Raw genomic sequence first — 13,608 nt, 5'->3', positions numbered from 1 at the left:
GCCACTCAGCTACCCGCAGGAGCACAGGATCTGCCCTGGGGCTGAGGCCTCCGACAGGCTGGGGAGAAGGCACTGCACACTCGCAAGAGCCCCGCCTAAGGCACACACCGGCAGCAAGGGCTGAAAACAGCCTCCACTCCTGCGCGGTCCACATCACAGCCGTTAGCCACGGGGAACCATTTAAAGGTGAATTCATTAGAATATGCTAATTAAGTGAAATCATGTATTCTTACTATTATTTTAAAATAAAAATATATTACTAAAATGAAATTCAATTAAAAATTCGGTTCCTCAATAGCGCTCACCACACCCCAAGCACTCACTAGTCACGTGGGGTGGTGTGCCCACAAGCGTTCAGAAAGTTCCCTGGGACAGCACTGCTTTCATTCCAGCCAGGATCGATTCTGGTGAATGCTTCCCGCGATAGCTAGAGCCTCCGCCGGCTTCTCTCGAACTTGAATGGAGTCTCATTTCTTAGGGTCTCCAGGTAAGACATCCCTAGGACTTGGGACTCTGTTGCTCAGGACTCCAGCCTCCCCAGGAGCCAGGGAGGAAGGGCAGACAACTGACTAGGCCAAGCACTCCCCACCAGCTCAGCCTGTCCCGCCTGCCACCCAGAGAGGAGGGGCAGGCTGAAGAGGAGAGGACAGGACAGGGCAGTTTGTCATCTGGCCCTTCGGGCTGTGCCGCCTTCCTTCCCCCATCAGCGGCTCAACACCCCTCACCCCTCCCCCACCATCCTCATCCTCATCAAATGCCATGGACAGATGGGGGCCGGCAGGGGAAAACCTGGCCACAGCGAAAGCAGTCTCCAGCGGCAACAGAGTCGGGGGGTCACAGCTGTGTCCCCCGAGGCCTGGTCAGTCCTTCAGGCCCGGCCTTGTGTCAGCAGTGAGAGGAAGGGGGGATACTTAGGAATCCTAGGGGGAGATTTAGGAATCTGTAGATGCTGAATTATTCGAGCACACACAACCCCAGTTAAAAATGCAGTCCATCTTGTGGCCGCTCATCCATCCACCCATTCAGTGCACACTGCGTGAGTCCCACCACGTCCAGATGTAATAAGAGGATGTAAAGACAGACAGGTGGGCTCCCTAACCAGCTTGACCAGGTAGGCATGTGGCTTGTTCTGGACTTAATCCTTGTTGCAAGTTAGATGAAGATCCTTTGTCTCTGCCCAGTGGTCTGAGCAGGATGGACACCCCCCAAACCCCTCCCCTCAAACAGGCGCACAGCAAGCACGTGTGAGTGCACACACACAAACACACACACTCCCAGCTGTTGCCATGAACCTCCAATCACAGCACTGAAGGGTAAGTCCCACTGTCCAGCGACCCCCAGGGAGTGTATTAGCACATTTGAACCGCTCAACCTGCAATGACAAAGCCTGGGGCCTTGGGAGGAGACACGGCAGGAGGGGAGGGGGCCTGTGGAGAGCTGTCCTCTGTCCTCTCCCAGGGGAAAGCTCAGGACTAAATTAAGCATTCTGGGACACAGAGGAATTTGGGGGCCCCAGCTCCAGCAGTGAATAAGCGAGCCATAAAATCCCAATTTACACACTCACTGATCAAACAGCCCATCTACTCCCCGAGAAGGTTGGGCATGGCTCCCAGGCTTGCCTCACTGCTGCAGAAGGTCCTGGGGTGCAGGACCAGGACAGGGGGCAGCTAGTGCTTTATATGAGTAGCAGACTGAATCCTACTCCCAGCTCCAATGAAGGGCATCTGTCCCCAGGGCTTGGGGACCACCCTGTACTCCCTGGGACCTGGCTGCCTTTGGGGGAGCTCCTCGGGTCTGCCCTCCATGAATGACAGCTCTTTTTCTCTCCTGAGTGGCCCTGGGGCTGCCGGGGCTAATTTCAGCCTCATCACAGAGCTGCTGATCGCTTTTCCAGCTCTACTCTGCTGCCACCCCTTTCTTTCCGACAGCGCCTCCATCACGTTTTCTCTTACCCTTCTGGCGGCTGGAGCTGCTGGGAGATGCTCAGAGCCCTTTCCTTCCAGCCACATAATCTCACCCCTTCCCCGGGCTGGGAGATATCCAGAAACATGGGGCAGGGGATACTGGTTTCCTGTCCCCAGTTCATCTCCCTGGAGACACCAGGTAGGGAGAACTGGCCCAGTTATCACCCTTGCCCCTTCCTCTAAAGAAAACCCAGTTTGTCTCTACCTGCCTCAATTTTGTTTGCTTCACTTAGGCTGCCTGAAACTTCAGCAACAGAAAATCGTTCTGGTTAATAGGCATCCTCTTTTAAACCACCTACAGCTCTGGGAGGTCCCAGGGTATCAGTTGCTCGCCCCTCAGTGAAGGTCAGCAAAGCCGATGGGCTTCTTCCCAGGTCGGTGTGAGGCACCGTATTGAGCAAATAGAGTTTTCATGGAAACCAAAGAAAGCGCATCTTTGGGGCTGATAGCTGCTTTCAGGACAGCACAGTCCACCCACCACATGCCCTTCTCACTACCTGAGCTGCTCTGGAGCAGATCAAGGTGGACCTCAACTCCTGGGCCCTGGGGCAGGACAGAAAGGGAAGGAGGGCCCACCCTATGTCTGTGTTTTCCAAGGCTGGAGGGTCAGGCTGTTCTCTTCCAGAGGTCATTGCATCCTGGGCCGGGGTCTTGGTCTTCATGACGTCATTCAGTACCCCCAACAGACTGCTAGGAGGGGATTATGGTGCAAGCCCCCTGGACAGCAGAACACACTCCTTCCCTTCTTTCTCCTTTTCTCATCTTCACTGGCTGCTTCCAGGGACCCTCAAATGCAGCCTGGTTGCACTAGTGACTTGAGTTATTCAGGTATCTGGACTGACCTGGGACTAGGGGAGGTCTCTGAGCCCAGGGGTCCATCTGTAGGTCACAGTCCCACCTCCTTCAGGGCTCAGATGATGCGAGGAGTGGGTCAGCCTCTAAGTTGGGGGGTAGGTGTCTAAACCTCTCTGTTTCCTCCACTGTGAAAGTGAGGACCCAGCATGTCCCAGCATGCCCCCAAGCCGGTGTGAAGGCAATGGAAGAAGAGTGGAGCTTTCAAGACTGCCTGGAAGAGGGCCAGGGATGGGGGCGACACACCAGGCACTCCTCAGACGTGGATCCCAAGGGGGCTGGCCAAGCACTTCAGCCTGGGAAAGGCGGGGCTGGGGAGGACCTCTGGCACCAAAAGGAGTGGAACAAGGGACCCCCTGGAGAGAAGTGCCGCCTCCCAGCTGGGCTCCCCAGGCAGGCGGTTCTGCCCTGCGGTGTGAGGCCCCTCCACTCTCAGGTATGACTGTGGGGGCGGGGGGACCAGAGCTTCCCTGGATGTCCTAGCCTCACCCCTGGCCCTGCCGCCCTGTGTCCTGGGGCACCTCTCACCTCTGCCAATAAAGGGGGGGACCCCAGGGCCCTGCCCTCTCTTCTGCCCTTTGTAGAAACTGCCTAGATAAGCCACATGCCCCTTCAGGTCCCTCTTGAGAGCCCTCCATGCCAGATCCAACTTCCATCCTGAGCCATACTTTTCCTGTCCCTAGGCAGCCCTCTTGACCAGTTTTCAGTCATAGGCCCCTTGTGCAGCCTAGTAAACCCATGGCCTATTCTCAAAATTACTTGTCAATGCATAAGATAAAAACACACAAGAGAGAAAAAGGTGTAACGACGTATGGTGATAGATGTTAGCTAGACTTATTGTGGTGACCATTTCTTCATATACACAAATATCAAATTATTATGCTGTATACCTGAAACTAATACAGTGATCTATGTCGATTATACTTCAATTTTTAGAAAATGATACACCGGGACTACTTTGTCAGTTACACCTTAATAAAGCTGTAGGGGGTAGAACTTTTAAAAACATGGAGCTACAAAGGGAACTAATAACATTGGAATACAGCTCCATTCATGAACTTCTCAAGGATCGTGGACCACGGGTCTCAGCCCAGCAGACAAAGGGCCCCATCTCAAACCCCACCTCCTCCCCACAGCCTGGTTTAGGATCCAAAGTTGACTTGAGTCAGTTTGGGTGGCACATGATCTCCAAAAAGCTTAAGCTTTAAAGTCTGGGTGACCCCACCTTCTGGGGCCCCATATATAGCCTCCCCACTCCTGCATAGGGGTTGGTGAGAGCAGATGCCCCCACCGCCTGGCGAGCAGTGGTAAGGGGGCAGGCCCAGGCAGCCCACCCTGGATTCCCCAGTGGCTGCCTCTGCCTGCTCCTTCTCCCTTCCCAGCCCTGGGGGAGCCAAGCTAAGTAACTCCAGCTATGCAGCCTGGCCGGTCTACCTGGGTGTGAGTGGGCAGGGCTGTCCTCAAGGGGGTGGCCCTGACATCTGCAGGGCCACAGGAACAGAGAGAGAAAGAGGAGTTGGGGTTGGGGGAACGGTGCTAGGCAAAAACCAGACAACTACGGCAACTCCTGTCCGTGCCAGTTTGAGATCCCAACACAAGAGCCAAGCACTGCTGGAAGAACATGACCTGGTGTAATCCTCACAACAATTCCCAGAGGAGGAAACTGAGGCACAGTTAACTTGTCGAGGTCACCAAGCTAGGACTTGGTGCCACCCTCCAGGGCAGTAAGGCTGCAGAGGCTGTTCTGCCTCTCACTTGAGCAGCCGATGTTATTCCCATCTAACAGCTAAGGAAACAGTATGTTGATTCCCACCACCCTCATCAGCCTCCCCCTCCCCTCTTTAGCTCCTTTTCCCTTGATTGCCCCCCCTAGATTCAGCCACAAACCCACACTTTATCCATACTTTACTTTGGCACCTCGCTCCTTGCAGGTCTGAGACCCCAAACCCTGGTTACAGCCCTAAGGAGAGGGATCAGAGAGGTAGGCAGCGAGCTGCAGCAGACCATGACTAGGGAATGGGGAGTGTTTACTTGGAGGAAGAGAGACTTCTGGGGGTCAAATATTTCTGAATACCTAAGCCACCTCTGAGTGGCAGCTCTATGCAGCCCCTCCCCGCCTGTCCCTCTTCCCACCATCCTCAAATGAGTTGAATTTGCCATGAAAGATTTGGGGCTTAATGTTAGCTGTCTGATAACATGTGGATTCTCTAAAAGTGATGAGCTCCCCATCAGTAGAGGCATTCAACATGAGAGACTGTCTATTGGGAGGGGCACTTCCAGGCAGGTTGATGGGCTCCTTTGCAGTTTTTCTGGGTCATCCCCATTTACATGTCTAATAGACATGGCAAACCTAGCAAGTCAAAAAACTGAACTCCTGGCCACCCTACCCCTATGAGACAGTTTCTACTCTCCCAACAAGAGGTTCAGGCCCCAAGACTCTGGCCTAAAGAGGGCTACAGTGTGGAAGACAGAGATAGGAGAAGAGCCATCACACATAAGACAAAGTCCACTTGGAAAAGGGGCCCCTTCCTAGAGGGATGAGTGTCACTGGCCACCAGTGGCTACTGTCTCTCTGAGGAGATGGATGGGAGCGGTGATACCCTCTGATGGCCAGAGTTCCCTGGAGGCCCTCTGCCCTGACAGAAACTTTCGGGCAGACTGGGTAGGTGTGGAAGAACACGATGAGGTGGGAAGGTGTCATTTTTCAGTATAACCCAAATCTCACTAGTTTTTTTTTCCCCTGCTGGCCTGAAAGAAGAACAAACACCTCAAACTCTCAAGCATCCAAGGGCCCAGCAGGCCAGTCAGCAGCAGGTGGACTCTCCCAGTTTCTTGCTGCTGCTGCTTGCTGCTAAGTCGCTTCAGTCATGTCCAACTCTGTGCGACCCATAGATGGCAGCCCACCAGGCTCCACCATCCCTGGGATTCTCCAGGCAAGAACACTGGAGTGGGTTGCCATTTTAATTCCCACTAAATTAGCACCTTTGTCACCTATGAAAGGTCCCCTTGGGGAAAAGAAGTCTCTTCAGGAGTCTGCTGATGATGCAAGGCCCTAGTGTGAAGGAACCGGTCTCTTGCCCAAGTCTCCCCTCAGCCCATCCTGAAGCCCGTCCACCGCTCCCAGCTCAACCACCCTCAGCAGCTCCCTTCTATGCGGAGAAAACCAGGAGTGTGGCTCTCAAAGCTCAGCCTGTCCTTTGGCCTGTCCACTGGTCCCTGACTGTCTTGTAACCTCCTTGAAAGTGGGACCACGTTAGAAATAACCCTCACTGGATGAAAGACTGAGTGAGTGAGTGACAGTCACTCAGTCGTGTCCAACTCTTTGCAACCCCATGGACCGACCATAGCCCACCAGGATCCTCTGTCCATGGAATTCTCCAGGCAAGAACACTGGATTGAGTTAACATTCCCTTCTCCAGGGGATCTTCCTGACCCAGGGATCGAACATGAGTCTCCCGCATTGCAGGCAGATTCTTTACCGTCTGAGCCACCAGGGAAGCGCTGGATGAATGGCTACCCGGATCAAGTATTCAGGCCTGGCTCAGGGCCCTGCAGAGTGTATGGCGAGTGTGGCCGGGCTTCATGCAGGGGCCTGCAGCAAAGCGAACAGGGTCAGGGCTGCCTGCAGATGTGCTCTGCTCCTCCCAGGCCACACAGGAAGCGGAGGGTGGCTCCGGGAGATGTGAGGCATGATAGCCCCACTCAAGTGCACGGCGAGTGTGTGGGGACCATCAGGGGCCCAGGAATCCTGGCCATGGCTGGGCACCCTTGGGAGCCTGGCGGAGATACACCCAGGACCTGGCAAAGTGCCAGGACCCAGCAGGTGTTCGACACAGGTTTGTTAGAGTAAAAGTAGTCTCTTTGTCGCATCTTCTCCTCCATCCCTGATTGATTAATCCCAGCAACGGGCTGGGGTCAGGTGGCCTGGGTCTCCCAGACAGCAAGGGGAGCTGGAGGGACTCCAGAGGTAGCAGCCAAGCCGCTTCTCCTCTCACCCACTCCTGAGCCCCCTACTGCTTGGACTCAGCTTTGGAGAGGACTTCAAAGATATCCAGGGCAAGCCCTGCCCTGGGCCAGAACTTTCACATACATGTCCTCTTTTTCTCCTTCCTCCTACCCTGGGAGGAGGTTCCCTGCATGGGTTCCGAGTCATTGAAAAGGTCACCAGAGGTAGGCATGTACTTCAGAGCCAAAGAACACACTATGTGAAACCAAGGCCTCTGTTACCTACAAACTCACTCACCAGTGTTCTTATTCCCCTTCTGCAGATAAAGATGTTGAGACACGGAGTATGTGACTTGTCCAAGCAATTAGACCTGTCTAGTGGCAGGGTTTGGTCAAAGCTATAGTTTTGCCAATAGCCACGTGTGGATGTGAGAGCTGGGCCATAAAGAAGGCTGAGCACTGAAGAATTGATGCTTTTGAACTGTGGTGTTGGAGAAGACTCTTGAGAGTCCCTTGGACAGTAAGGAGATCAAACCAGTCAATCCTAAGGGAAATCAGTCCTGAATATTCATTGGAAGGACTGATGCCGAAGCTGAAACTCCAATACTTTGGCCACCTGAAGAACTGACTCATTGGGAAAGACCCTGATGCTGGGAAAGGTTGAAGGCAGGAGGAGAAGGGGACAACAGAGGATGAGATAGTTGGATGGCATCACTGACTCGATGGACGTGAGTTTGAGCAAGCTCTGGGAGCTGGTGATAGACAGGGAAGCCTGGTGTGCTACAGTCTATGGGGTCACAAAGAGTTGGACATGACTGGCAGGATCACTGCAGCCCAGGGGTTGGGCCCTTGGGTGGGAGGCAAGAATTATCATCATAAATTGGGGATGGGGCCTATGGAGGCTGGATTGAAACCACTGACTAATGCTCTCATTCACTGAGAACTGTCCACCCCACCACCAGTCCCCAAGGTGAACTGCAAAGGCTGACTGTCCATGCCTCCTCAGTACTAAAGGAAAAGAGAGCAAGGTACCTGGGTGGCTCCATTGCAGTCTCTTCTTGACTGGCTCAAGCAGGAAAATGTCAACATCAGTAGCAATCAAAGACAGTCCCCACCCATGATGGTTTGACTTAAAACTTTTTGACTTTACAATGCTGTGATATTCATCCAGTAGAAACTATACTTCGAATTGTGGATGTTGATATTTTCCCAGACTAGTAATACACAGTAGGATCCTCTCCTGTGATGCCAGACAGTGGCAATGAGGTGCAGCTCCCAGTCAGTGATGCCATCACAAGGGTAAACAAGTGATACTCACAACCATTTTGCACCCATTAAGCCATTCTGTTTTTCACTTTCAGTACAGTCTTCAATAACTAACGAGATACTGAACACTATTATAAAATACATTTGTCTTAGATGATCTTGCCCAACTTTAGGCTAATGTAAGTATTCCTGATCACCTGTAAGGTAGGCAAGGCTAAGCTATGATGTTCAGTAGGTTGTGCTGTGCTGTGCTCTGGCTCAGTCATGTCCAACTCTTTGCAACATCATAGACTGTAGCACACCAGGCTCCTCTGTCCATGGGATTCTCCAGGCAAGGAGGGTTGTCATGCCCTCCTCCAAAGGATCTTCCAAACCCAGGGATCGAATCCAGGTCTCCCATGTTGCAGGTGGATTCTTTACCATCTGAGCTACCAGGGAAGCCTGTTCAGTAGGTTAGGTGTATTAAATGTGTTTTTGACCTAAAAATATTTTCAACTTACAATGCATTTATTAGGACATAACCCTATTATAAGTCAAGGAAGATCTGTATAGCCCTGAGCACTGTCCACTGCATTTCTGACCAGACCCTCACAGGCCCATAGTCCTTCAAGAATGGAGCTCAAGGCTTGTGGCTCCTGCCTCATTTAACTGTCACAAAAATGCTTACAAGGAGGGTGCCATGCTGCTAAGTCACTTCAGTCGTGTCCGACTCTGTGCGACCCCATAGATGGCAGCCCACCAGGCTCCCCCATCCCTGGGATCCTCCAGGCAAGAACATTGGAGTAGGTTGCCATTTCCTTCTCCAATGCATGAAAGTGAAAAGTGAAAGTGAAGTTGCTCAGTCGTGTCCGACTCTCTGTGATAGTTGCAATTCACAGATGAGATATTTAGAATAAGATATACACATAAGTTCTATGTGCTAGCTATGATTCATCAAGACACTTAAGAGAATGCTCAGAGAAGAGCTAGACTCTCTTGTCACTTCTGAGGGTGTCTGTAAACCAAAAAATGTTATGAACCCAGGCCTGGTTGGGGTGAGGCCTGGTAATCTTGAAGATCCCTTCCATTCCTTCTTGGGCTATATGCATTTAAACAGAAACTCCACTCCTCATCCTTCAAGGCTAACATCCTTGGGATGAGTGGGTTCTGAAACAAAATAACCCCTGGACCTCCTCACTCCAGGTGACACATTCAGAGATGAGATGACTGGCCCATAGCCGGACCCAGGCAGGGTGAACCTTTCCCACTCAAAGTTGGGCCCAGCAGTTCTATCCGATACCCCTGGTCTCTTGGCTTATCCTGTCCTCCTGCCAAGGAGAAAGCACAGAGTGAAGGGCAAGAATGCTGGGCTCTAGGCCTCACTCTGCTCTCAGCCCTTCAGGGGGATCTGGACTAGGGCAAGGGGTTCTTGATGCACAGACTCCATGGGGTTCAGGGGGTCCAAGAGCCCTTTAAAGCAGAATACAAAGTCTAGTGTCAACTGATAAACGTGGATTTTTCTGAGGATGGCTTTTGTCAGTCCTTCTGAGGGTGTCTGTAAACCAAAAAATGTTATGAACCCAGGCCTGGTTGGGGTGAGGCCTGGTAATCTTGAAGATCCCTCCCATTCCTTCTTGGGCTATATGCATTTAAACAGAAACTCCACTCCTCATCCTTCAAGGCTAACTCAGCAGCCACTCTTGAATTTCTTGATTCTTCAACTGAAACACAAAGTGGGGACCCAAACGGTCTCGCAGGGTCTCTCCTGCCTTCATCTTCCTTGCTAGCCTGCCAGCTCCCAAAAGGGAGCGGGGCCAGCCCAGGGCTGAGATGGCAGAATACACCAGTATACCCCATGGTCAGTCCTGTGTTCTGCAGTACTGCAGCCCACAGCCTCTGTTCACTGGAAGGCAGAGGCTCTCGGTGTTTTGGACCACAGGTGTATCTGAACTGAGGTCCACCCCTCTCCTCAGCAACCCTGGAACTTCACTGAGCCATGCTCCCATGGGGAAACTAGTTTTCATTAAATCGGGTAGAAGAGCCAGCCAAGTCAAGAAGAAGCAAATTAAATAGAATGCATATGGAGGGTAAGGGAGATCAGGCTGTCCCCTGCAATCCCTGGCTGACCAATGGTGGGGGAGGGGGAAGCTGGGTTCCTAAGGGTCCAGCAACTGCAGCAGTAGGAGCTGGGGGTGGAGAGTGGGGGCAGTCCTGGCCCAGATAATAAGCAATTGTTAATGTGATCCATATGGATCCTGACTGGCCTCTCTGTTTAACAGGATGATAATGGCAGAGAAAGAATGCTGGTCTGTGGGGAAAGGAAGGGGCAAAGTCCTCCCGGACTTGGGGGTGGGGGAGGGTTGGCCAGGAGGAGGAGGAAGAGACCCACCCAGGGACCTCCACCCACCCAGGAGCACGGAGCTATTTGCCTGGAAGGCCATGGTTTGCAGGCTGCCCTTATGAAAACCCTTTTATTCAACCAACAAATATTTATGGAGCACCTACAAAGTGCCAAGCCCAATGGGGATGGGCTGCAGGGAAGCATACACCCCACCCCTGGCCTCCTGGAGGCAAAGCCTTGTGCCAATACAGCCTCCGAGGCTGAGGGGAGGCACAGGTGCAGGGCTAGAACATGCAGAGAGGAGTGAGTGCCTAGAGCTGGGGGCTCTGGGGGAGGCTACATGGGGGAAGCGTGGCATCCGAGTCGGGCCTTGAAGAATGAGGAGGCTGCGGAGGGACAGGGACAATGGGAAGGCATTTGGCTGAGGGAACAGCAAGAGCAAAGGCAGAGAGGCGTGAAATTGCGTGGAGAGTCTGAGGTCTCTTCAATAAAGCGGGAGCCCAGGCAGGGGAGGGGAGGGGATTCTTGCTCCATAAAAAGCTGCGGCCATGGATGACGGAGAGCAAGGCTCTGAGAACACTACACTTGGGTCGGGTCCCTCTCCTGCCCCGTTCCAGGCGGAGCACTGGACTTGTCCACTCACCCCATCCTCAGCCCAGCCCACCCTTAGGCCATGGCCAGGCCCTCGGAGACCAAACGTATCCATGTGTCTCTCAGCCCTCCTCTTCCCCTGAGGAGATGGGGGTCCCCTTGAAAAGTGGAGGTCACTGGGCCTCCCCCAGGAGCCACTCCACTGTCCCCACAGAGCTAATTCCCTTTGGCCCAAGAGGACTTTCCTCAAGAAGACATTACAGGGAGGGCACAAGGGTCGCTCCTTAACAGCGGTGGTTGCTGCGGACTCCCAAGGAATCGAGTGGAAATAAATGAAATGGCGTTAAATATGGGAGAGGGGGATTTACGAGGCCTGTCACCCGGCGGAGCGAGGCCGGCAGGCAAGCCCCGCCCCTTTGTCGCCCACCCCAGGAAGTCCGCCCCGCCCCCTGCCCCGCGGCTCGGGCGGCCGTCGGGTACCCGCGCGCGCCTAGGTCCCGCCGCGCTCAACCTCGAGCCGCCCAGCGCGTCCGTCCTCCCCGCCTACGGAGCAGCGGAGGACGGTGTTTGCTCCCGGCTAGGAGCTCCGGGAGGGGGGCTCTGAGGAACCCCAGCCCGGCCTTTCCCAGGAGGATGCACCGGGGTTCAGGTTGGACTCGGGGAGGGTCTGGGGCTCCCTGTGCACGGTCAGAGTTCTTTGGACCACCGCACCGCCTGGCCCACTACAGCAACTCCTCAGGGACGGCTCTGGGCCCCCAGACCGAAAAGTTCTCCCGCCCTGCCGCAGCCCAGAGTGGGGTTCGAACCGGGTCCCCATTCCTTGCTGCCAGGCCGAGGGCTGGAGTCCGCTTAGCCTCTGCAGCCCTGGCGGACGACAACGCAAACATTCTTCCGTCCTCTATTCTCCTCCAAATTAGGTATCCATGGAGACAGGGCCTGGCAGCCTGACAGCCCCACGGCCTAATCCTGATTTAGTGACCGTCCCTTTAACAGCCCACCCACCCCTCCGCTCTGGGCTCCTGGCTGCCGCTGGGCGCAGGCTCCAGGCCGCTTACACTCGCCCCCGCGCAGACCCCTTCCCAGGCCTCCTCCGCCCAAGAGGCCACCGGGACTGGAGGGGCCCGAGGAGGAGGCCTACATTTCCTGCGCACCTACTGTGTGCCCAACCCTAGCGGAGGACCCTCTACAGAGCGGGGTCCTTAGTAAGGGAATCTCTGTGTAGATCAAGAGAGGGCTCTCGGAGTGGGGAAGTTTAAAGGGCTCTAGGGAGAGAGCCAGAGGGTCTCCCAAGCAGCCTGTAGCCCAGGGGTAAAGGTAAGTGCGGCTTCCCTTACTCGGAGATGGGGGCTATGCTCTCCCGGGCCAGAAGAGAAGAAAGGCAGCGGGTGGGCGTGAGACGCAGGGCCCCAAGTGGCCTCGGTCTCCTGTCACTGCCCCGTCACGATGCTGGGGAATCTCCGGGCCTGGAACCCAGCCCCCACCCCCCTCCCTCACACACAGGGGCCGCCGGACAAAGACCTGACGGAGTGGGAGGGGCCTCGGGCCGGTCCTCGGGCTCCGGACACTGGATCCTTCTGGGACCCGAACCTGCAAATTCTGGGTCCCCACCCCCCAATCCCGCAGGCTCCCCCCAGAGCCTGCCGCTCGCTACTGCTGCAGCCTCCACACCAAAGGGGGCGGCGAAGAGGGTGCCCGTCGGCGGCGAGAGGAGAGCCCCTTCCCTGCCCGCCCCCTCCCCCCGGGAATTGACCCGCAGCTCCCACGCACCCGCCTGGGTCTCTCGCTGGCCTTGCCCTTCGACCCCCGCCTCGTCGAAACCCGCGACCAGCAGCCCCCGCCCTCTCCGGCCCTCGCACTGCCCCGCGCCCGCGGACAAAGCTCCGGACACCCCGACCGAACGGTCACCACCCCCTGACCTCGGCCCGCCCGCGCGCTCCCGTGCCTGCCCCCGCCGGGCCCGCGGCCTCGTACCTCGGCATCCCGGCCGGGTCCTAGGTGAGTGTGCGCGGCCTGAGGGGGCGTCCGGCCCCGGGGCCGGGGCGCGGGCCGGGGGCGACTGGCCGGGGCTGGGGGGCAGCGGCGCTCACCATCCTGGAGCCGCTACTGCTGCGGCTGCTGCGGCCGCCGCGGGCGGGAGCAGGACTGGGCAGTGGGGGTGGCCGGACAAGGGGCCGCCCCGGCTCCCCCCGCAGGCAGGACCCCCACCCCCACCCCCTCCTCCCCTCGCCCGCCCCCAGCGCCCTCCCTCGCAGGCCTTTGCTCCCCTCCCCTTTCCCTGCTCCTCCCCTCCCCTGGTGCCCCTCCCTTCCCCCAACTCCCGCCCCTTCCCCGGCCCTCTCCACCCCCGGCCACTTCCCCGCCCTCCCCTCCTCGCCCCCGCCCCGCCCCCATCTCCCCTAGGCTCGCCGGGCCCCTCCCCTCCACCAGCCGGCCTGGCCCCGCCCCTCTCCTCCCCTAGCTCTAAAATAAATTAGCCACAGAGGGGGAAAAAAGAGCAAATGACCCTTGGTGTGGAGTGTCCTTGCGCCACTCTCAGGCCCGCCCCCGCCTCTCCTGGGCCTCTGGAGCGGGAAGTTGGGGTGGGGGTGGAGGCCGGGCCGGGTGGGGAGCGGTCCCCGAAGGGGGAGGCCGGGACTGAGCAATAGGGCGGCCGAGCGTGTCCGCCGGGTG

General features: G+C 56.0%; 1 protein-coding gene across 1 annotated transcript in view; it reads right to left on the bottom strand.

Annotated features, from left to right (window-relative positions):
* FIGNL2 (fidgetin like 2) overlaps positions 1 to 13,085 on the bottom strand; it is a 29,610-nt gene extending 16,525 nt beyond the window's left edge. The window contains exon 1 of the mRNA XM_018047743.1: positions 12,910 to 13,085. The gene's annotated coding sequence lies outside the window, so the exon portion shown is untranslated. The remainder of the gene's footprint in view (positions 1 to 12,909) is intronic.

Source organism: Capra hircus, chromosome 5, assembly GCF_001704415.2.
Source record: "Capra hircus breed San Clemente chromosome 5, ASM170441v1, whole genome shotgun sequence".
NCBI classification, from domain to species: Eukaryota; Metazoa; Chordata; class Mammalia; order Artiodactyla; family Bovidae; genus Capra; species Capra hircus.
This window is presented reverse-complemented; position numbering and strand designations above follow the sequence as displayed.